Source organism: Rutilus rutilus (assembly GCF_951802725.1).
Source record: "Rutilus rutilus genome assembly, chromosome: 17".
Taxonomy (NCBI): Eukaryota; Metazoa; Chordata; class Actinopteri; order Cypriniformes; family Leuciscidae; genus Rutilus; species Rutilus rutilus.
In genome coordinates this window covers 8,805,870-8,830,327 of record NC_140230.1, presented here as the reverse complement: position 1 = coordinate 8,830,327, position 24,458 = coordinate 8,805,870, and the positions used below count along the sequence as shown (strand labels likewise).

General features: G+C 39.7%; 1 long non-coding RNA gene across 1 annotated transcript in view; it reads left to right on the top strand.

Annotated features, from left to right (window-relative positions):
• The window catches only part of LOC311275765, a 113,322-nt gene that overhangs the window by 28,983 nt on the left and 59,881 nt on the right, over positions 1-24,458 (top strand). The window contains exon 3 of the long non-coding RNA XR_014624974.1: positions 23,773-23,918. This is a non-coding gene — a long non-coding RNA (uncharacterized lncRNA). The remainder of the gene's footprint in view (positions 1-23,772; positions 23,919-24,458) is intronic.

The following is a 24,458-nucleotide window of genomic DNA, read 5'->3' as shown; positions in this document are numbered from 1 at the left end:
TTTTATATATTATATACTCATTTATAAATCAGTGTATTATGGATTATGAGCATGCACATTTAAAAAGCAAATGCATGGCTTATGAGTAATTCATATTAATATAACTGCTCTTATAATGTAGTATACAACTTTTGAGTCTTTATAAATAGATTTATAGAATAGTAATACTTCATAAGCATCATAAGCATGGACTTCATAAAAAAGTGTTACTGAATGTTTGCTAAAATGCAGTGTCATTATGTTAATGTGCTAACGGGGCAACCATCTAGTTTGCCTTTGAATGGCCCTGTTGCAATTTTGCTAGGTAATTGCATGTGTGGTGTTGTATTTTATTGCTAGTCTATAGTTATTACAATTATCTTAAAAAAGCAATATTCTGGGTTTAGTACAACAAGTTAAAATTAGAACAGTTGCTTTTTTAGGATTTATTAGCAGAAATGTGAGGCTTATAATTATACGTACACACTTTACACTTTAATTCTTCTGTTAAAACCTATAGACAGCACAGTGGGATGGAACTTTGTTTAACTTAGAATGATCATGATGAATTCATGAGAGGCTAAAAAACAGTGAGACGGGTTGCAGTGATGAAACAAGTGTACTAGTTTCTAGTGTACTTTTACTTTTATAGTTAAGTGTACTTTTACAAAGATCTCTGCACTTTGTCCTGTTTGAACAGTCATGATACTGGCATTTTTAAAGACAAGTGACCAGTTCCATATGTTTTAACATGAGCTGATTGCTGCATCACCCATCTCTGCAGCTTTACTCCATATACATGATGGAAATCACATGTAATGTGTTAATCTAACAGACCTCTTATGAATATAGTGATCAGTGAGTCTCAACCCTCTGTTACATGACTGTTAATGAATGTCTCTCTTCTCTTTATCTGTCTTTCTCCAGTTCTCTGTCTCCATCTCTCTCCTGCTGTGTAAGGATGACTGTGTGTGTGTGTGTGTGTGTGTGTGTGTGTGTGTGTGTGTGTGTGTGTGTGTGTGTGAGGTTATACTCGCTCCATCGGGACTCCCTGTAACGATTGGAATTTAAGCCACAGGTAGCTATTAAATTCCTGCAGGAGCTTGGAAGAGTAATTTAAGAGGCGGCAATGCCAGAAAGCACAGCTTTTACAATGAGGGACCTCCTCATTCTCTCAGTGAAGAAACACATTACTGCACACTGAGTAGATTTCAGAGACTTAGCGCTTCATGTCTTGTTTTTGTCCTGTGACTTTTCAATATTGTTGCAGAAACGTGTTACTATAAATGTGTGTGATGATCCAGCTCTCTTTGCATGTAGTCGGATGAGTAGAAACCTTTAAGATCACACCAATCTACTTCATTAGTTCAGTAATATAGTCTGAGAAGAATGCACCAAACTTCTCTTTGCATTTTCCCACACATTGATTTATTTATAATCTAAAGCAAATATTTTCTACAAGCTGCACAGACAAAAAAATGGTGTAGGATTTAGTTTGAAACAATTTCCACTCAGAAAGTGCTGGCATATTTCACAAATAATTACATAGAAACGCCAAGTAACACTTAAATATGAAATTTTGAAAGACTGAAATATTATTTTCTTGTAAAACGTACTCTAATAATCTTTGTTTTATTTACATGTGCATTTTGGTTTGAAGAAACAGATCATTCTGTCACATTTACTCACCCTCATGTTGTTCCATGACTTTCTTTCTCCCGTATAAGACAAAAGAAGATATTTTGAAGGAAGATTTGAATGATATGAGGGTGAGTAAATGATGAAGGAATGATCATTTTCAAGTGAATGATCCCTTTCATGTGTATGTCAGCACTGCCGTTTTGGCCGAGACCCCAAGTGATCTTCTGGGGGGTCTGTTTCTTGTGATCTGAAACGTGTGACATCAAAGACTGTTCCAGTTAGTCACCCTCTATTTTTCCATCAAGCTAAAACTGCAACCACAGTGTTGAATCTGGCAAGAACAAGTTTGAAATAGACTATACATTTGTTTAGAACAGACTACACAATGTAGATGGCTCCAAGAACATCACATAAGCTAAAAAAGAATCTGCTGTATAGGAAACTTCAACCCACTAAAATTAAGTTTAAGCTTTTCAATACAACAAAAGTGCAATACAAAAAAAATATTTTAATGTACAGGACTAATGTGATTAACCAAGAATTCAAATCTCAGATATTTATAAAGAACGAATATGAGAGCAGATATTAGGATTCAATATAAGAATGTGAGAGATATTAGGCAAATATATGTCATTATACCCTCTGTTTGCAGTCTATGTAGAAGCAAATGGACAATGGTGTGATTGTGGATCAGCGTAAAGCTCTCTTTCTCGCTCCATCATGGTCGTTGTCTTCAAACGGCGTATAGAGAAATGGAAGTCAAACAGAGAGTCTCACATATGGATTGTCGGGCTCTTATTGGATGATCAGCCCATTATTTTCATGTGAAATGTTTTTACAGGCCTTCAGCACTAACCATGCTGTGATCTGCATTCAGAAAGTTTGAAGCCACTGCGTATGTATCTGTACTCACTTTTATTGATATGGAGGCCTTTTAATCAGCAAAACCACAGATGCCATGGACTTATACCAGGCAGATTTGTGTGTCTGTGTCATGTCTGAAATGGCAATCTGCTTTCTTCTTTCTGTTAGCGACTTGTCAACATCTGAGGAGATCTGTGGCTTGCTTTCAAAGTGTGACCCCCTGCGCAGAGAAGAGGCAAAGGGCTGTTTGCACTCCTGAACTTTAAAGCATTTGCCGTCTCTCTGAGGCTCAGAGAATGATGGGAGAAATGCTGTAAACAAGCTTTCAGACAGCCTGCCTACACGCATGAGTCACACCTCTCGTGATGATGTGAATCACACGCCAAAAGCCTGATGGTGGTCGGATCCTGTGGTTGAACACAGATTACAGGATGCTGATGAGGCATATTGAGCTCAACTTCATAAAGCCTCTCAGTCAGTAATTAACTCAATCACAAACAGCACTCATATTTCATTTGCATGTGACACGTGAGGCTTTACTGAGGTAATGGTCCCCATCTGAGAACAGAATTCATTTTTCTATCAGATCTGGTGTCTGAATCATAAATGGACCTTGAAATAGGATGGAATGAATGATATTCCATGACGATACGAGTAAAGCTCAATTTACACCCCGGCTGAACCACCCAGTGAATCTCATTTTAAAGGCAATTTATTATTTGCTTTAACATAAAACTGTTTAGTGTGATCAATGTAAATCAGGCCACGGAGGGACGGCTTTCTTTCTGCCTTAATTTATTACCCTGTTTACTTAATGATTCATTGAGCGAAGTTTTGGAGAAAAGTTGGTTTAAAGGGTTAGTTCACCCAAAAATGAAAATTCTGTCAGTAATTACTCACCTCATGTTGTTCCAACCCCGTAAGACCTTCGTTCATCTTCGGAACACAAATTAAGATATTTTTGATGAAATCTGAGAGCAGTCTCACTCCTCCATAGGCTTCTAAGGGAATGAAACTTGCTGGCCCAGAAAAGTTATTAAAGAGATCGTTAATATAGTAGGCTCACTATTGGCCGACGCTTGTCATGTGCGTGATGCGTGTGACATACAACACAGCTGCGCTAAAACACTACGTGAAAAGACTCGAGGCCCAGAGAGAAGGAAATGAATAGTGGAATAACGTCGTTATTTTTTTATCTATACTATATTAACGATCTCTTTAATAACTTTTTTGCGCCAGCAAGTTTCATTCCCTTAGAAGCCTATGGAGGAGTGAGACTGCTCTCAGATTTAATCAAAAATATCTTAATTTGTGTTCTGAAGATGAACTAAGGTCTTACGGGGTTGGTACAACATGAGGGTGAGTAATTACTGACAGAATTTTCATTTTTGGGAACTAACCCTTTAAGTTGATCAGGATCAGCCGACCCTACATTCACATTCCCAGTATTTCTCAGAAGCTGCTCAATTTTGTCTCAGATGTTTCACCTAAAATTCCTTAGAAGAAATAAATCAGACCCAAATGATTCACTAGTTGTCATACAGTAACAGTATAGAGCTATAAAACGAATGTGGAGAGAAGCTCAGATCATTTGATGAGAAATGTTCTTCATAACAATTTCCTGTCAAAAACTATTACTACTACTAAAAAATATTATGTCTAATGCCTTCCTTTAATTGCCACCTTATTTTATAATTTGTTAAACTTTTAATAAATTGTTGTTAAAGTTTCATGATTCCAGTTAATTAGATATGAACTGAATTTAACCATTAAAACAGAATCCAGAAAAAAATAAAATGGAAAAAATAAAATTTCATAGGGCCCTATTCGTGTCGTGACATCATAACTGTGACAGTAGCAGAATTACCCATTTTACATGCATTTTACTGTCCGTTAATGGTTTGTGTGGACCGAAGAAGCTTTATGTTCTGAAGGTTAGAGTATGTCTACATTGTTTTAGTTCAAAGAAGCAGCCCAACTGAGCTCAGATCAGGTGGTCAAGGTAACTTCTAAAGTGTCTTGCATGTGTCCACAGAGAGCAGCTCTGGTCCACACATACACTGGATTAGGTCTAATGAAGCCCTGAGATTCCTACATGCCTCATTTGATAGACCATTAAGCCACTCTTTAAATAAGTAAGGGAGTCGGGAGGGAGAAACAAAGAGCTATAGTAAGTGAACAGGAGCAAAAGTGTATAGAGATGACCTTTATTCTCTCTGAGTGCTTCATTAAAATGAACGGGATGTTTAATTCCGCTTGCCTGCATCTCTGAATGCGACACCCTGTTATTGTGGAGCGATCATACAGTAGAGGTACATAGGTAGCCAGCAGTGGACACTTGAGCCCTCTCTGATGAAGTTAAAGAGGCTCCTCTGGGCCCGGCTTGACATTTAGATTGGACATGGATGTCTCCCTCCTGTAGGCCCGGGTCTTAATTAGCTGAGATTGAAGAAGCCATTTATCTTCATCTCAATTGTATGGCTGTGAATCATCTGCTCATTTTTGGAGTCCCTTTGAACATAACCGCACATTTTAGACACTTGTTTCCACAGTTTTAGCAGTATTATCGCCCTTTGGAGGCACCATAAATAACTAGTTTGACTTCAGGTTGTTACCAGTGTCCTGCAGAATGCTGCTCGTCCCAGCTCTCATTGTTTGTTTACTGAATCTTTTGGTCACCCATAAAACCAAGTGCACAAAAAAAAAAAAAAAAGCACGCCACGATACGTCTATTTAAAGTCGGAGTGAAGCGGAAGTTGCCCTAATCTTTTCTTCCCTATTGTGACATAAAAGTGAAATGGCTTCAGGAACAAGAAAACATGTAGGGCGGGACTTGATTTTGTCCATAGGGAATTGATTGGATGATTGTGGTTTTTCTATTGGTCGATCTCATGTGAGTGACAGGTTGTTTTGCCCTCACGCCAGTAAACACGACGTCATCAGAGAAGTGATGTTGCTGTAATAGGGAGGGGAAGTTTTAATTAAAGATTACATGGATTTCTTAAATGTGCACCGGCTGTATATGTAAATATAATAAAACACAGAAAGGTGTCAGCATTTAACAAATGAATGTAGCATTACCTGTTTCAGGACTAGCAAAATAATGGCAACTTGTACAGTCAGTGATCTGCAAGATAGCAGAAGTGGGTGATGAGGATGGTGGTTGCCCTCTTTTGTGCTCACTGTGGATTGGAAAGTCCTGGGCTGATTAAAAAGTAATTTTCACGGAATCCCAAAAACTTCTACACTGGAGAGCTAACTTTCTTGGAGTGCGGGTAGAGTGTGTCATCTGTCATATCCGACGACATGCTTTTACATGGCAGTAGCTGCTACGAGCTGTGTCTAATGACTGATGGCAACCAGTGTTAAGGTGCAATACTGACACCACCTTGTTGGGATGTCATCCAGACACTGGCGCTGGATTATTTATGTGCCATTTTATCATATGTGCACTATTCATTTGGAACATTATGATTATCGGCAATACCAGTTTATTCAGACACCCCAAATTAACACAATAACAATATCATGTTTATCGTCAATATGGCGACACCCCTAGCATCGCTAAATAATTTATAATAAATACTGCAATATTCAATAAAATAAATAAGAATGGTCAATTTTGATTTCATGGTGACTTTAAGGACTGTTTCTGGTCCGTCCTTCATACAACAAATCCAGGATCATTCTCTTTCCTGCTGTGTGTGGTAGGTAGGATTCTGTTTCACACAAACTCATCAAGACAGCAACGACACAGCTGATTCTTCACAACATCAACAGAGACCATGCAGGATGAGTCTGTGGTCGTACTTGTACTGATGTGATCGAGGAGACGTGGGTCTGATGGGTATCTGGTTCACATTACCAGTACAGTCTCACTCCCCTCTCTGCTCATGCACTCTCTTACTGTTCCACAGTGTGCACACCTGACGGAATAATTTACTTGTCATAGCATCTGAGCTCACCAGGAGAGTTGTAGTCCAATATGGGTTTTCTACTGCCTAATAGTGACATAAGTGTATCTACACATATATTTCTATTCTAATACAGAAAATGAGACGGCCTTGGCTTGCTGTTGTACTCTCAGTGGGAATGAGGACTTCCAGTGCAAAGAACTACATATACTACAGATATAACATAATGATTGTTTCATATGGAATGAAATCTCAATTCCTGCTTGCATGATGGAAGAAACTCTATCTGCGCCTCAGGGAAATCAGCAGTGAGTTTTAGCTCCTCCTGTTCATGGCTGAAACAGGATTGCAACTGATTTGGCTGGGCTTGCCTGACAGATGTTCTAGGCTCTGGGTCTTGGTGTCCGGTTTAATGGAGCGGTTTGGAAGCCGCCCCATCCCGGTCCCAACAATGAGTCTGAATCGGCCCCCTGTTCCCGCACAGGCCATTCAGAGCCGGTGTCTGGAGCCAGTCCGCTCTGCAGTAGAAGTGATATGGGCTGCCGGTGTCTGTTTCACCAGCCCTCGGCCTTTACATGAGACATGCACCATTATCTGATAGAGTTTCTGAAATGAGCAGCAGATGCCCTGCCTGGAGGCTGTGGATCTCACACACACACACACACACACACACACACACACACACACACACACACACACACACACACACACACACACACACACACACACACACACACACACACACACACACACACACACACACACACACACACACACACACACACACCTAACATTATGCACAGGTGAATGTTGTTTTAATGTTAAAATACTTGACATTGACAACATTAGCTCAGCCAGTGGTGTGAGTTTGGGGTGGATCTTTCTGTTTGGCCAATGGAGGACGACCAATGGAGGACGTGCTTGGTGGCATGTTCAGTGAATATTTTTTGCAGTGTCATACGGTAAGAAATTAGGTGTAGGATTTACTTGAAACAATTTTCACTCAAAAATTGCTACTAAATTTCATAAATAATTACAAAGAAACAGCAAGTTGTCATGGTATTGGTGGCTGCAGTGAAGTGTATGATGATGGAGAATTCAACTAGAACAATCTTTAGTGATAAATCCTCAGAAATCCTCAGAAGAATACAGGAAATATATCACAACAACATAAACTCAAACAAATGAGAACCGACAACGGACTGAACCGACTGGGAGTATAAATACCAGGTGAACATAATGATAGACGCGAAAATAATATGTAGCCATAGGAAACAAACAAGGATCTTATTATTAAAAAATAAATAAATAAACTAAACAGTGCAGGGAAACAGGAACTAAAGGAAACAAAACAGAAAATCTAAATTATGAGCCGTGACACAAATGACACATTGAATTAAACCTGAATTTTGTAGAAAGACTGAAATAGAATTTTCTTGTAAAGCCTACTTCAACAATGCTTGTTTTATTTACAATTTGTTTTATAGTCTATATTCTTTTTGCACTGCTGTGACAAACTACAGCACCATGTAAACAAAATGATTTGTTAGTTTCTCTGGGTGAAGGCAACAAACAAAACTTGGAGTGAATGGAGTAATCATGAGTGGGCTTTGTTTTAAATCAGGGACTCGGTGAAACTAGCTGGAGGAAGTTTGGTGTGATGGAAGCGATCAAAACCAATTACATGCGTTGCTCGATGACACAGAAACAACAGAGAAACAGAGAGCAACATCCTCTCTGTGTCTTTCAAAGGTTTTTTACCTGTTTGTGATTCTCTTGTGCATGTGTTTGAATGTTTTTTGCGGAAAGATAGCTCCTCTTACTACATTTGCAGCTTGATTGAGTGATTATATTTGTTAAAAACATGCCCACACCTTCCCAATCTGTCTTTTGCTCTTACAGTGTTTTTTTAATTAAAAATACTTTCTTGAATCCCAGTTGCTTAATAAGAGGGAGTCTCTTTCAGTCATGTGTAGGTTGATTTCAATGAAAAGTGTAACATTGTGACTTTTAAAACATTGATCTGTTTGGGTGTCTCATCAAGTGAAGTCGTCACCTTTATTTATATAGCGCTTTTTACAATACAGATTGTTTCAAAGCAGCTTTACAGTGATAACAGGAAAATAATGCAACAAAGTTTGCTAAGAAAACAGCGTCATAGTCCAGCTTAAGTAAGTTCAGTGGTTTATTTTTGTTGAAAAAAAGTTATTAATTTAGATAATTTATATATATAACCATTCTGGAGAAAACCGTGATGTCATCGTCCAGCTCAGTTCAGTTCTCATATAATGAAATCATATTTTTGTGGTAAACAAGAAATAAACTGATGCTGATCTAGAGAGCTTCATTTGTATGATATTCCTCTATTGTCTTATAGAATAGTCTACTAAAGAATATAATTTTCTAATATAAAATATTTCCAGTTTCTTATTTTGTTCTCATTGTCTCTTACATTTAGGCTCTGGACAGACTTTCTTTCAGTTTACTGCACACAGATTAGATTAGTTTTAAATCACTGAATTATATTTAACTGAGTAATAAATATATGATCAAATAAATGATCAGAAAGAGTGTGTGAAGAGGCATGATGTTAACATACTGTGTGCAAGTAAGTGCCAGATTTACTAAACAGGGAAAATTAGTGTGAGAGCACAAAACCAAAAAAGCGACGACGGGAGTGGAAAGTTCTGTGTGTGATTGACTGTTTATTAAGGGTGCTGTAATGAAGTAGATAAACTGTCCACCACTGGTTAAGACATACATGACTGTGTCTACAAGGATGCTCGCAAATACGGCATTTTGACACATAAGTGTGTGAATTTGAATGTTCAAGCCAAAAAAGGCATCCAGAAAGTAATCAGTTCACTGTATGAGCAGTGGCTGTATGTGTGTGTGTTTAAGGTGTGTGCACTCAGAAACCGTCTCTACAGTGCGTGCATATACCGAAATAATTTATCTTTCGCTGCTTATTGTGCATGAAGGGTTTAAAATCATTTGGTTTTAAACCACAAGGCTTAAAAAAAAACCTATTCAAATGATAAGCTTTTGTGATGCTGCATAAGCTTTTGTAGCCGCGATAGAGACGATAATCAGAAATCTCTACTGGTTGACAAATTTATACTGGGGTTTACTGTGTCTACCGGTGTATTTCCCACCCCTAATGACAGGAGAGGTTCCAGGAATCCCCAGGCTGTACAATTAAAATGGTCCTGAAAGATAAAAGCGTCTAGTGGTAATGAAGCAAAAAGTGTGTGATATTGGGATGAACAGAGCTCCTCCCTCTGGCCGCCATCCTCTCTGGTGTCCATTATTGGTTTTGAGGTCCAGGCTGATGGGCCGTTTGGTGGGATATGGCCCCTCCTGTGGTGGAACGGCCTGTCAGGGTTTTTTTCTAGAGAAGCTGCAGTGAAAAGACGGGCTGAAGAACCACCCCAGACAGCAACATAGTGTCGGCCCAGATCCGGCCCACATCTGGTACACATGGATTCCACACGGCCCACATGTAGGCCGGATCTGGGCTGACAGACACTATGCTGCTGTCTGGGTCCTAGTGTCTGCGGAGCGTCCCACCAGATGACTGTAATTAAAGACCAGCCTGCAATTCAGCCATTAGCTCCTTTCATTTGCTGCCTATTGTTTATATCTTTCATTCTTTGATTATCTCACTTTCTTCCATCTGTCCTTATGCCACCATCTTCTACGGGCCTCTCTCCTTATCTCACACATCTAATCTATATTTCATGAGCACTGGAAACTGATGCATATTAAGTGGAGACATGTTTCTAAATGGCCCTGGTTCAGGTCACTGCCAGGCATCATATAAAGGCATCTTGGCTTCCCTATTTGGCAGAACTCCTTCATGTCTTTTACACCCCCAAGAGTTGAGTGTGTGTTCTGTTTAATGGGTTGGAAAACAAGCACGTAACTGTAAACTCCTTACTTTCATTAAGTGTTGTGGCCCAGACGTGTCTCAGACATCAGACACCTTACACCTTTCAGATGTCTCAGACGTGGAGGGGACAACTTGCTGTGTATTCAGTGTTTTTCATGCTGCAGGGTGGCTATGTTCCTGAGCTGAGCACAATAAGAGCGAGAGGCACTAATGAACTCTGTTTCAGTGCTGTGCTTCAGTTTCAGTAGCGGTTCAGTTGAGGTCAGCTCATGTTGGGTTAGAGCCGGCGGGATGGAGGGAGGGGGGGGGGAGCTGCTGATAGTCAAAGGCACTGCGGTACATTCATCTGGATATTTATGACTGGTAATGCAACACTGCCCAGCATGGAACAGTTCTAAAATATTAACTTTCATTAAGCAGAGATGGGAAACACTGTAAGCAAACCCAATCCAATCAGGAAGGATGGTAGTGTGTTGCAGTTGTGTTGGGGAAAAATATGCTTCATGTGGCTTATTGTGGTCTGTGACACCATTTTTTTTAGTTAAAACATGTGATGACAGGGTGTGACTCTTCAACAGAACCATTTAAACTCTAATGAAAATAATTCCAAGATGGAACTAGTTTAAGATGGACAATGATGAGCTAGTACTAGCTCAAGATGATGAGCTAAGTGTTAATGATGTTAGACCAGCTTGACTGTGCACCCATGTTAAAACCAGCTGAAAAGTAGTTTTACTGGCCAGAGTATCTGGTCCAGTCTAAACCCACCCCTAAACTGTACAGTTTTTTTTATGGAAATTTAGAGTAGGATTTATCTAAAATAGATGATTCAACAGTAGTAGACTGCCACGGGAAAACTGCAGTGGCTAATGCAGTTTGAGTTCTTTCTCAAAATAATCTTCAGGTAAGCACACCCTTTTGTTTACAAAAGGACTGACCAGCAATAAAACGGCGTCAACTGGTCATTTAACCCTCATATTATGTTCAAATTCTGCATACAATCTTGTTGGAGTAGGTCAAATTGACCCCAACTGGATGCAATACAAATCTCCAAAAATCACACTCTGAAAAAAACAAAAAAAACAACAACCAAGAGTCAGGTGCAAGCAATTATCTTTTAATATCAATACTTTTCACACATTACAAAGAATACATATCTGAATTTATGATTAATAAAAATGTTGTTGACCACTATATTAAAGACTGCCCCTCCCCCACACATGTGGGACTTTGCCATTAGACATTTATAACAATAATATTTTATTCTAAAAGAAATGACAGACAATGCCCAAATTTCTTCTGAATAGGATGTCTACTTCATAAATATTATGAAAATTATGGAAATATATGGTTCAGATCGCTTAAACCATACTATTTGAAATGAGCGCATCCTTATCTGTCACTAGTGGAGCCTGAATGTCCTCTAGTGGAAAAGTTTGGTACTGCAGCCAAAAATTCTTATTGCAAGTTCATTTTTTAACATATCAACCTAAAATTGCGCACAGAACTTGTTCAGATCTTTGGTTTAATTTTTTTTTTTTTGTAGGTTTAGAGTTGAAAATGATTTGTAAAATATACTTTTTATATACTTTTACACTTTTATAACATTTTTACTTCTATAATAATCTGACAAGTGTCCCCTTTAAAAAGACACCAATCTTAACTCTGTGCACCAAAGTATTAAAGAACAAATTAAATTAGGAAATTACATTTTTAGATCTATGCTCAAAAAAGGGACTAACAGTTAAAAGGTAAAACAATTTTGTTTTCACAAATTTATATATGTACATTTTTTTTTTTTTTTTGACACTGGCATTTCAGAACTAGAGTTAAAGAGCTCTGACATACAACAAATATTTTTTATTTATTACAGTTGCTTTTGAATAGCTGCCTACTATGGGTCAAACTGACCCATGAACATCAAGATCATATAAATGTTCTGTATGCACATTTCACAACACATCAGCATGTTGAAACTTTGCATGCATTTTCTACTACTACCCTTGCAAACTTTGGCCAGTTCGGTGATTAGATTTGCTCTGACAATTACAGTTCGCATGAACAGACAGCAGGTCTGAGACAGATGTAGTGGGTGCTGTGGTCCTTTGGCTACCCAGGACCAGACTGGGTTGGTCGTATTCTGGTTTGGCCATGGATGAAATTGCAGGTTGAGCTCCTGTGGTGAAGCCCAAGACTCTCCAGATTCATGCCGTCAGTAATTCCCTCCTGTCTCTGTCCTGTGCTCTCTCTCATCCTCATCCCTCCATCACTCCAGCACAGTATTTGTGTTGCGGTCATGGGTCAATAAACATCAGAACAAAAATGAAATGGGCTGAAGAAAGAATACAAAAAAAAAAAAGCAAGAGAAGCTCTTTGAGTGAAGCGGGAGATGGTTTTGAAATTAAACTGAAGGGAGGCCATGTTTCTTCTGCAGGATGTGGCAGTTTATCATGTATTATGTTCATATTTCATGTCTTATCTGTCCATATTTCCTCTGTTATTCTTGAAAGCAGGAAGGACTCCAGATGTGTGTGTTTGTTTTAAGGACCCTTGTTCAGTGTCATCTTGTACATGCATAGATTTCAAACAGATGTTGCTTGTTTCGTCAAAAACACAAAGAAAATAAAGAATAATCTTTTTCAGATCAAACCCAACATAAGTCAGTCCAATCCAAACTCGGTCCAAATGCGACACAGTAATCTGGCCTCATAAGAAACCATTACTGACTCGTAATTCCCTGGTAACCCAAACACAGAGTAAACTGTGTATAAACTCGTCAGATCTGGTTCCCTCGCACAGTAAACACACACAAGCACGCACACGGTGAGGTCAGCCGGTGTAAGCAGGCCCCATATGAACCTCGCTGTAGTGCCAGGCCTTACACCTCACAGATAACAGGCCATTTTTATGAGCTGGGCTCGCAGGGACTTTCCACTCCCGGCTTTCATACCCTGCTGTTACTGATGGGAAGAGAAGCCCAGTGGGGGAACTAACTTCACTCCCCTGATGGGCTTCTGCCCTGCTGTGGGAGGCGTGTGGCCATTTGTGGCAATTGTGCGAGCCTAGAATTTGATAGGCTCTTGATAAACTGTAAATTTGTCTTTTTGCTTAGACGGCATAGCCTATTATGTAACAGTTGAGCTCATGTTGATCTCAAATTATGAGGCCAAACATTTGATGCTAATTTTGATTAGATTAACTTGAAATAAGCAGATGTTTTGTTGTAGATGTTCCCTATCCAAAGGGGTTTATTAAAACCTACAGATACAGATAGAGATACAGAGAAGTAATATAAACTGAGCTGCAGGCAACTCATTTAGACCTTGTGTACAATAACAAAGGAACCGTGGATGTCAAAAAATAAAATTGACACAATTTGTCGAGACTTTTCATCATTTGTCTTTTTTTGGACGTGTGTAATTACTGTGAGGGGAGTTAAGGGAACCAAAAGAACATTTGGTTCAGAAGAAGTGATTTCATAACACAAGAGACTTGAGTTCTCAGTTATGTTTCTTTTTTTCTGTTAGAATTGTGTACTTTTTTTTTTTTTTTTTTTTTTTTACAACGGTAAGAGTAAAGATGAATCTTGTCTGGATAGCTCAGCCCGACTGTTGCTCCTAGACATCAATGAGATTAAATTGAGATCAAAGAGAAACTTTAGAATCTTAACGTATTTCAGAGATCTCCAGAAGAGATGTAACAAATTTGGCAAAAATGTACCCATACATACAATTCACTGCAGTTTGCAGATCAAATGACCACTACTGGCAGTAAAACACCAACTTTTCACACAAACTATGATTACAGTCATCGTGGCTTATTACCTGAAGGTGAGTCTGCTCCGAGAGCTGACATTGAATTGCGCTCAGCTCTCTGAGTCCATCCAAAATCCGAACATATGGGTTCATGAATTATAGGCTAACTCTAGCTGTGAATTAGAGTCTCTGAGATTATTACGGCCATTGTTATGGTCCCCGTCCCCAGCGTAGCGGCAGTGCTATGCTGTGAGGGAGGTTTAATGATGTAGTGCTGTTTTATTGGGTTATTAAGTGTCAGGGCTATTAACCTTGAGATAATGTTGGATTAGAGAGTTGAACCCAGGCATGCATTTGGTGCCTTGACGTTCAGGCTCTTTCCAGAGTGCATTTATCTTTATGTGTAGGTTTCAAGCAGCCTGCCCTGATCGGAGGAGAGCGTCGGGGGAAGACAGATGCAAAATGTTAATAAGGTGGTAGAGACGATGGTATGCTAATGATTTTTGCGGTTTCTCACTTTCTCATCCTCATTCTCGAGCCACCGTGGCATTTTGTAACCGCTGTGCTTGTTCAGACTTCACTATGGCTTGGATCTAAACCTTTGTGGCTCTTGTGAGGTGCATTCCAGTCAACAGCCGCAATAAAAGGCTAATTTGTATGCTGTGAGACACTCTGGAGGGCTGATCTGGCAGCTTAGAGAAACTGTATCATGAACAAACACAAACAATCATGCATGTTGTCGCGTCCCTGTATAGTGAAAAGCGTGGAGAAATGTTGCATGGCAGTCACTGAGGTTAAATCATAGCCAACTCTCAAAACAGACCTTGTCGTTCACCATGAAACTGGTTTAAATGGCTGTTTGCCATTTGCCCACTGGAATGCTGATGTAATCCGGGCTGAACATTTACCGCGGGTTAAATTTGAGAGTCTAATTATTGCTGAATACAAACCCGAGGTCAAGGAAAGCTCAGTCTTTTTCACTGAGGCAGCAAGCTCAAGACTCTCACAGATACGGGGCATGTTCAGGCATGTCGTCTTGATGAAAACCTCTTTTTTGTTGGCCTGCAATGTCTTTTGCATTTGTGTGGTCCAAAATATATTTCCGTGTCCGTGTTTCCTAAGCTTGTCTGTAAACCCAGTGACTGAAAACATGTGCCTCAACTTTTTTTTTTGGCTCCATGACAAATTCTTCCAAACCACCCACATAACATAATTAATCTGTATACACTTTTTGGATCTTACAAGCAGCCAAAACTACACTGGTAGTCAAGTTATGGAAAAACTTTGCATTTAAGGTCACCTCTGTGATCATGTCAGGATCTGTTGTATCCTATAATTTACACAGTATTTTAAAGCAGGAGTAGCTGTGTATGTTATATGTAAGTTTAACATACAGGTACGGCCATAAAAAAGTATGTTCATATTAAAAAATATATATATATACTGTAAGTAAGATGCATTTCCTTATGCATCTCTGGAGACTCCAAGTGGAGATCCTCTGGTTTGGACTCACTCCAGCTCCTTTGTGTCCTGTCTGTGAAGGACACATGATCCAGACAGTTCACAGTCACCTAAGATTTCACTGTTTTTACGTGTGACCCTGTCTGTGGTCTTGTGGTCTTCAGGTAGCTATATATGTGTAATACGGTGACCATACGTCCTCTTTTTCCCGGACATGTCCTCTTTTTGGACCTCAAAAAATGCGTCCGGCCGGGATTTCTAGATCAACCAAAATGTCAGAGATTCAGCTTTTTCTTTCTACAATCGCCGTTTTTGCATTGCTTTAGGTCCCACCTTCTCACACACCACCATTGGCCGGTCGGTCATGTACGTAACGCAAACACTGGTTAAACTGCATCTCAGTCAATACCCTCAGTACCACGGCACGAGAGCAAGAGAGAGACAGAGCAGCGCTTGCTTATCAACAGTGGCACATGGCTCCTGAACAGCGAATGGGCGTCACTAGGCCTAAACTTCAGCCTAACCCCCCTAAAAAAATGTGATTAAATGTACACTAATTCGTGATCACTTCAGTCCCCTTTAAAACATATGAAACCGGCTTCGGCTTCGCCCCATCTTGTTATAATCAGCACGTTCCAAGCAGAGAGCATGTCAGAGGCCTGTGTGTGTGTGTGTGTGTGTGTGTGTGTGTGTTCATCTCAGCCTCATTGGTCTGTCACTGCTCGTCAATGTCAGAATATTTGAGATGACCAATCAAACCAAAGTAGGCGGACTTTATGTTCTCAGAATTTTAGCAGCGTGACTGGACGCTTCAGTTTATGGTCAAGTGCGAGATTAGATGTAAATTGCTAATAGCGTAAAAAAAAAAAAAGCCCAGATGTAAAATCACAGATGATTTACAGAGAAATTTCCTGTGTTTTCGTTTCGGTCGGGATCCATGTAAAGCAGAATGCATGACCTGCAAAGCTGGCACGTACGTGTCCGTGTCAAATAAAGATGCTAGCGACCTAGAAGCCCACATAAGGAAAGTATACAAGAGAACATCAGGAGGATTGAAATATTTTTTTACTGAAATAGTGTAGTCGATTTTTTATTTTATTTTAACCTATGGCCATGAAAAGAAACAGTGTCATGTAAAAGGTGTTAATTAAAAGCTAAATTATATATATATATATATATATGGCCAAACGTTGAATGGAAAGGATGAATTACTTTCTGTTTTAAAGTACAATAACATAGTTGCAAGGTTGTGAATGCATTTGTCAAGTATTTTTTGATGCATTCACCCCCAACCACGCCCCCACTCATCAACCACGCCCCCCTCCTCTTTTCTGAAAACTAAAATGTGGTGACTCTAGTGTGTAATGCCAGTAACATAATCATATTTTCTCTGAACAACAATAAAACCTTTAGTAGGTCAGACTAATGATTGTACAAATAATGTTTTAAAATAAAAAGCATGCTTTTGCTGAAAGACGGGTAGGAGGTAGGACGTCATTCTTTAGAAGATTTACCAGGAAAGCAAACCTGGCTGCTCCTTGAGTCTTTCACATTGATTGTTCTTCGGTGAGGTTGAAGAGGTGAGGACTTCAAAGAGAGCTGGCCATTTTAGACATTTAGAAATCTAGTAAGTGCATGATTTAAAACAGCATGCAAACACCTCGAGGGACTGTCCAAACCCTCCCAGAGCTCTGTGCGATAACATCAGCAAACAGGCCCATATTACTTGCAGGCTCATAAAGTCGAACCGCCACTCCCTACTGGTTTGCCAGGGCCTAATTGTAATGTAATAACCCTCTTCGGTGTCTGACCTTGCTGTGGAAACCTCCTGGGTCTACAGCTCAGGGCTAGACTCTTCAACAGGCTTGGGGTGGACTCAAGTCTTGGGAATGTTTTGTAACTCTGAAGTTTTAATAGCTCATATGGGTGTTTTAAATGCCTTGTTTAGAGCTGTAGATTGCTGGGTGTTGTCTTGTGATTCTGAGGGTAGGCAGATATGAGCAAGGGTGGATGAGGCCGCGAGGAGAGACTGACAAGTACATTTAGTCATTCTGCAGACACTTTCATCCCAAGTGTCTTACAAATGAGGAACATTACTAGCAGTTTATCTCACAAGATCAACAACACTCAAGTTTAAAGAGAAAGCTGGGGCAGTACAGAAGCTACAGCAGAAGTGAAAGTGCAGAAACTTACGAGAGAAAAGAGAGAAGGAGCCGAGAGGCGGTAATCTGCAGAAAAGGAAACATGAACAACCCCTGTAATGTAGAAGCTGCTATTTGTGTTTGGGTGTTGCTGTCTTGGTTTTATTTATGTGCAAGTCAAGTCAAGTCACCTTTATTTATAGCGCTTTTTACAATACAGATTGTATCAAAGCAGCTTCACAGTGATAAAATGAAAATAATACAACGTTTGTTTCTAGAAGAAAATTGCGTCATCGTCCACCTTAAGTAAGGCAGACCAAGAATGACACATCTCACTTTAATCTAGTACAGCATTCTCTTCCCAGCATACCTTGCAGACTTAAAAGTCTTATTGATTTGAAGTATTATTGATTTGACTGCACTGTCACTATTGGATGAGAACTGGTCTGAGCTGGATGATGACATCACTGTTTTCTGCAGAGCTGCTTATAGCTGAATTGAACCCATTCCATAATTTATGAACTTTACAAAGTTCTTGAACCAAACTGAACTATACTGACTTCAACTGAATAATGACTCTATTGTCTTTTTAGGGGTGAATAATTTTTGTATTCTGTTTGCATAATTGAAAAAAGCACAATAAAAAACAGAGTATATGCTCAGATGGGTGACAAATGAAAGGAAAAACCAACATAACATGTCTTAGTAAGGGGTTGGGCCACCACATGCTACCAGAACCACTTTAGTTCACAAGTCCCTGGTGCTCTACTGGAGGCATGGACCACCATTCTTCCAAAAGGTATTCCCTCATTTGGTGTTTGATGATAGTGGTGGAGAATGTAGCTCCAAAATCTCCCATAGGTGTCTTTGATCTCCTTTCTCAAATGTGTGTACGTGTGATTCAGAGAATGAACGTACGCACAAAATCCTGTATGGCGTTTATGCCAGAAGTGAAATTTATAAATTGCAAATGATCTTGAAATTGTGCTCAGCTGAATGGCTTCACATCTCCGCCTTTTAAATGCCACATAATTGATCTCATTAACATATAAAAGAGCACCCGTCAGCGTCCAAATCCTTTACTTGAATGGCGAGCGGCAAGAATTGCTTATATTTCCAAATACATGCAGTTCTCCGACTCTCTGCCACAACTCTTTTCCATGTCAAAGACCGTTTTTATAAATATGAACGTTGGCCTTGGTTTTAGCATATGCACACTCTACTTCAAATCTCTGCTTACACACATTTTATAAATGAGGCCCCTGATGATTGCAAAGGACATCATATGATTGAAATCATTTTCATAATCATCAAACTATTGATTGACCCCCCAATTCGTCACCCGTCTGTATTTTAAATGCTGTTTTTACATGTTACATATTTAATCAATAATATATAAGCGGCTGTGCTACATTGTGCACCCCTTCAGCCGTGACTATTTTTACAATATAGCATGGCCTCCAAAGCCTATTATGAGTAGTTGTAGATTGAGAAGCTACAGTAAGTTTTTTTGAACTGACTCATAACTGTACAACATGATTAATTGCTGTGTGCATACAATCCGGTTTGATTACTAGCTTCACCTCTGAGGAACAATACACAGAGTAGCTGTCTTTAGTGAGGAGGTCAGTCCTCCAAGCGCTTTACATCACGCAACCGTTATTGAGGTCTAAAGCTATTTATTTCATCCACTCTGGTTCATTCTGTGGACATGAAAAAATTACCTCTCTCTCTCTCTCTCTCTCTCTCTCTCTCTCTCTCTCTCTCTCTCTTTCTCTCTCTCTGTCTGTCTGTCTGTCTGTCTGTATGACTGGCTCACAAAAAAGTTAACATGTTTAGCGCTCCATTACTATGGATTCATTGAGTTCTGTATCATGTCCTGTGGATATCCTTCTACTTCCTCAAATCAAGTCAGCTTTATTTTTATAAGGCTTTATTCAATAGAAATTGTTTCAAAGCAGCTTCACAAAAATAAGCAGGAAAGTAACATAATTAAGGATGCAAACTTATTATTCAACTCAATTCAGTTCAGTGATGATTCAGTTCAGTGATAGGACTAAATTACATTCATTATGAAACAAGTTCAATATAGCTATAAGCAGCTCTACTGAAGACAATAGTGTCGTTATTCAGCTCAACTCAGTTCAAGTTTGTTTCTCATCCAATAGTGTCAGTGCAGTTAAATCAGTAATATTGCTGGATATTAAGTGTCTCCATCTAAGCAAGCCAAATGTGACTCCATCAGTTGAAAGAAAGGGAGAAAAAAGACCAGGCTCAGTCAGGGGACTAGCTGTCCTCTGGCCTTATTGAACGAACAGGTGTGAGATTGACCGGTATACGTCACACAGGCATTAGGTAGGACGGAAGAGTTGTAGTCTGTCCAGCAGGCTGAAACATGAAGATAGAGCTACCATTGAGCCAGTAACGGCAAGTCCTCGAGTCCTGACATGCAGATTCTAACCCACTTAGTTCTAGACGATGTTCTTATTTTTAAAGATCACACACATTATTTACATAATTGCCCGTTTCCAGCAGGGCAGACGCCACACATTCTTTGGTCACTCTGATTCATGTTACTGAGCCATTTGCTAACCCTCAGAGACTGCTGTCTCTGCACCACTATTGTTTGCATGACTGCTCTCAGAATAACAACATTATTGCCATTAAAGAAATGCTCCTGTAGGGTAACCACAGGGGAGATTAAGCGAAAGAGTTAAACGATTGGATATTTAGCACACTACCATTGGGATCGACAATTGTGACGACCTCTGACCTCCCTTTTCAGGAACCAAACGGTTTGTAGCCAACAGGGTCAAGAGGTGGCTAAGCCATTGCCATAGCTAGTTGGAAAGGACATGGTGGATGGTGTTTGCTGATAGCATTTTATAGAGGGCCCGCATCTCTCTAATTAAATCCGGAGTAGAGCTAAGTGTGCTAGCGGTTGAGACATCATAGCCCTCTCATGCAGTTTGCGCGTGTCGCTCTGCCCGGCTCCTTCATCAGCCATGACATCTACTTTCACTCATGTCTCGACATGCATACTGTGTTTACAGGTGCAGGGCTTTACAGAAATCACACAAGTTCATAAGGTAAGACCGTTAATGCAAATTAAGTTGCAATTACTGTGCTCTATGTAACGTGGCTATAATTTGATCATAATCATAGATGTACTTCTAAGAGGACTAGAAATAGCCTGGTGAAATATGACTCTTGTCTGGACAAACTCTGATTTGTTCATGCTCAGAAAACATGAGAAGGTGAATCAGATGAGGCCACACACACGCACACACACACACGCACACACACACACGCACACACACGCACACACACACACACACACGTGTGTGTGGGGGTGTGTGTGTGTGTGTGTGTGTGTGTGTGTGTATAATGGTAGAGAGTTCTTGTTGTGACTTGTGTCAATGGTTGGATTCGGTTATGGTTGGAACGGTTATATCTTCACAAGCAGACCTTATTCTACCATACCATATTCCATCAAACCATATTCTCAAACACTTCACAAAAGTGATGTAGAATAATAATTCTGTCATTGGCATATTTTAGGATACACATTCAGCACTTTTACTAATGTTTTGTTTCAGGGATGAGAGACCCAAAAGTCCTTTTAATATTTAAAAGAAAAAGTTATAGATCAGCTGTTATAGATCAGCATAAAAAAAACTGAGTCCGGGACAAATTCTGAGCTCAGAGTGTGAACTAGTGAAAGTCAAACAGAAAGTCAAACTGCGTTTATATGTTTTTAAATAGCTTTTCAGATTTGTATTTGCTAGCGAAGATCATTCGCTATTATAGTGTTTGTCTTCTCAGAATATTTTTTTTTATATATTTTAAAAGGGAAATCATCTCTGGGAGCCCAAACAGTCATTCAGATAAGACATGAAATGCTGTATAGCACAGTTTCTCATCAGTCTCATTGAAGCTGTTGCTGTAATATAACTCAACAATAACCAGTTACAACCATAGATATCATATATAAACGCTAGATGTCTTATGGCGCAGTCACTTCCGGCATCATCGTTCGGCCATCTTGTCACAGTGCTCTGTGCATTAAGGTGAATGATCAGCACGCACACAAATCCTCTTATCTCGCTGAAATCTTGACGGATTTACAAACGGTTTGGTTTCTTACAAACGTTATTAACGTGGCTATAATTCCGAATGCTTGAACATGTATGTTATCATTTTTCATATGTATGCAGTGTATGTATGCAGTGTCATAACTACATCTCTGACGTTTATAACAAACCAAACCATTTGAAAATCGGTAGAAAAATGAGCAAGTTATGGTTATTTAAAAGTACATGCACCATTGAAGTAGTGAGCGAGTACACTGTGGCAAGATGGCCGCCACGTGCGGACGTCGACCTCCATTGGCCAGCAGTGCGCACGAGACATCTAGCCTTTATATATGATATCTATGGTTACAACTACATTGGATGTCCTCATCCTGAAAACCCTCAGTGTTTAGCAGACACACTGACTACGTTTAAATGCAACCAAATAATCTTTTGGCAATCCGAGTGATGGCTCAATCGGACTGAAAAGCCTTGTAAACACCTTAATCGATCCGATTGAGCTTGATCCAAATTAAATTTCGATTGGATTGGAAGGGGTGGTTTATTCATTTTCTAATCTGATCGAGAGGATGTTAACACTTGATCAGATTGAAAACTGAAACCGGAAAGGACGGGTTGTGCAATGATGGCGTAATGACGTATGAAGCACGGAACAAGCTGCAGTTGTTGTTATATATATAATGTCATCAATGACTGTTGTGTTAATCTAAAAATCCCCCTACCACTCATTTTCTGTGAAGTGGAGCAGAACTACTGTAGCCTACGTCCCACCAGTCCTCACTTCATACTCTCATCCACAGACACTTTGTTTTGGCCGCGGAATGTTACAGGATTCACTCCTGTTTATCTGAGGAAATGCATCCATTCCTCTGGAACCTGGCATTGTCTCTGTGTTGTCCTCTTTACATTTTATGTGTTGGAGATATGTTCTTCCTTCACCTCAGACAGCAACACATTTGCAGATTTTGAGTTCAGAGTTTGAGATCAAACTCCTTTTACTGTCTTAATGCATCTTGCTCCACTTGGGTTGTGAACATTTCCTGTTAACTTTTAAGACATGAGGAAGTGTCTGTTCGTTTACAGTGTGCTGAACTGTTTTTATCAGCATTCTGATATTACTAACACACGCCACAGCCACACTCACCCGTATATACATATAAACACACACATACTGAAACACAATAGACAGATCGACATGAGGGACCCTGAATCCTGCACCCCACCGCCTCTTGCTGAATCAGCTCGAGCAAAAGTAGGTCACCAATACACGCATATTGTCAGGAGCGCTGGGAGAAATAAACAGCTAAATCAGATGTGAATTTGGTTCAAATTTGATTAAAGCGGAGGAAACATGTGCCCCAGGATCCCTCAACACAACAGAAATGATCAAATCAGGCTATTCTCACAGCGCTAATGACTGCACATTAACATGGCAGAGGTCTGGTGTGAGTGATTGTGCATTTTCATAAACAGCTGCAGAAGCTGCTCATGACCTCTGACCCCTACCTTTCACATAAAACAGTGTTATGTGCAGTTCATGATCATACACAGTGATTCATGTATGTTAATATGCTAGACTGATTTAATAGGTCTGTAGTGGGTGAATTTGAAATGAAGTCTTTTCAGGGCATTTTTCTAATGCTCATTTGCTCTATGTTTATGCTAATACCAGTTAATAACAGCTAATTGCTGCCAGTTGATGACTTAATCCCCTTTTCATATATAAAAAATGTAAAAGCAAAAACAAAAACAATAACAGGGAAGAAAAAAGCAACAAACGAAACTAAAACTAAAATAAATGATTTACAAAAAAAAAAAGCAGGCCTGAAAACCATTTGTTGGAGCTCATCACATGAGGTGTGTGCCAATGAATAATAAATGCTTGGTTGACTTGTGTCTGTGGACTAGACGGCAGCTCATGAATTATGGATTGTTATTCTTGGCTAAGCATTCAAACGGGACGCGATGATGGCAAAGTGGCACTAACAGCACATTTCTGTTTACATTTTTCTCTCTCTCTCTCTTTCTCAGTGTTTGATCTGTGGAACTCGTCACTCTTTCTCTTGAGGAGGATTCATTAGCCGCATATGCGCATGGCGTTAGTCAACGGACTCCTACATCAGCACTTTGACAGCCGGGAATTGCTGAAATATGACGGAAAAGGAGTCAAGGATGATGTAAGAGATGGTTGCGTTGTGTAGTGATGATGTGTCACACTGTTACTTACATGAGCGATGTAAATTATTTATCACAAGGAGAAAAATAATCTTACATTTAAATAACGCAAAAAAACACAAAAAAAACCCACAGTTGGTGCTCTTTGGAGTTGGTGCTCTTTGACTCAGTTATGTCACTTCTGCATTGTTGTTTATCTCTGTTGCATCTGCAGTTTTACTTACAATCTAAACCAGTGGAGATTTGAAAAGACGCACAATAAATAAAATGTAGGCAGTTAGAGAGTCAAACAGAGAGAGGCTGTGGTTGTGTTCTCCACCCTTTGACATTGGGCCATCGAGCCATAACTCCCTGAATCTCTCTTCCAGAACAGGGAGTGTCTACATCTGATCTCATCACAGTTTGTGGCTGCAATTAAAGGCAGCTAATCTGAGCTCAGTGTGCATGTGCTGAGGACGTGACAGACGCTCAGAGTCATACACTGAGCTGTAGTTGGCGCCACAATGTTAGGTTATGGGTGGTTGCCAGGGCGTTGCTATGGT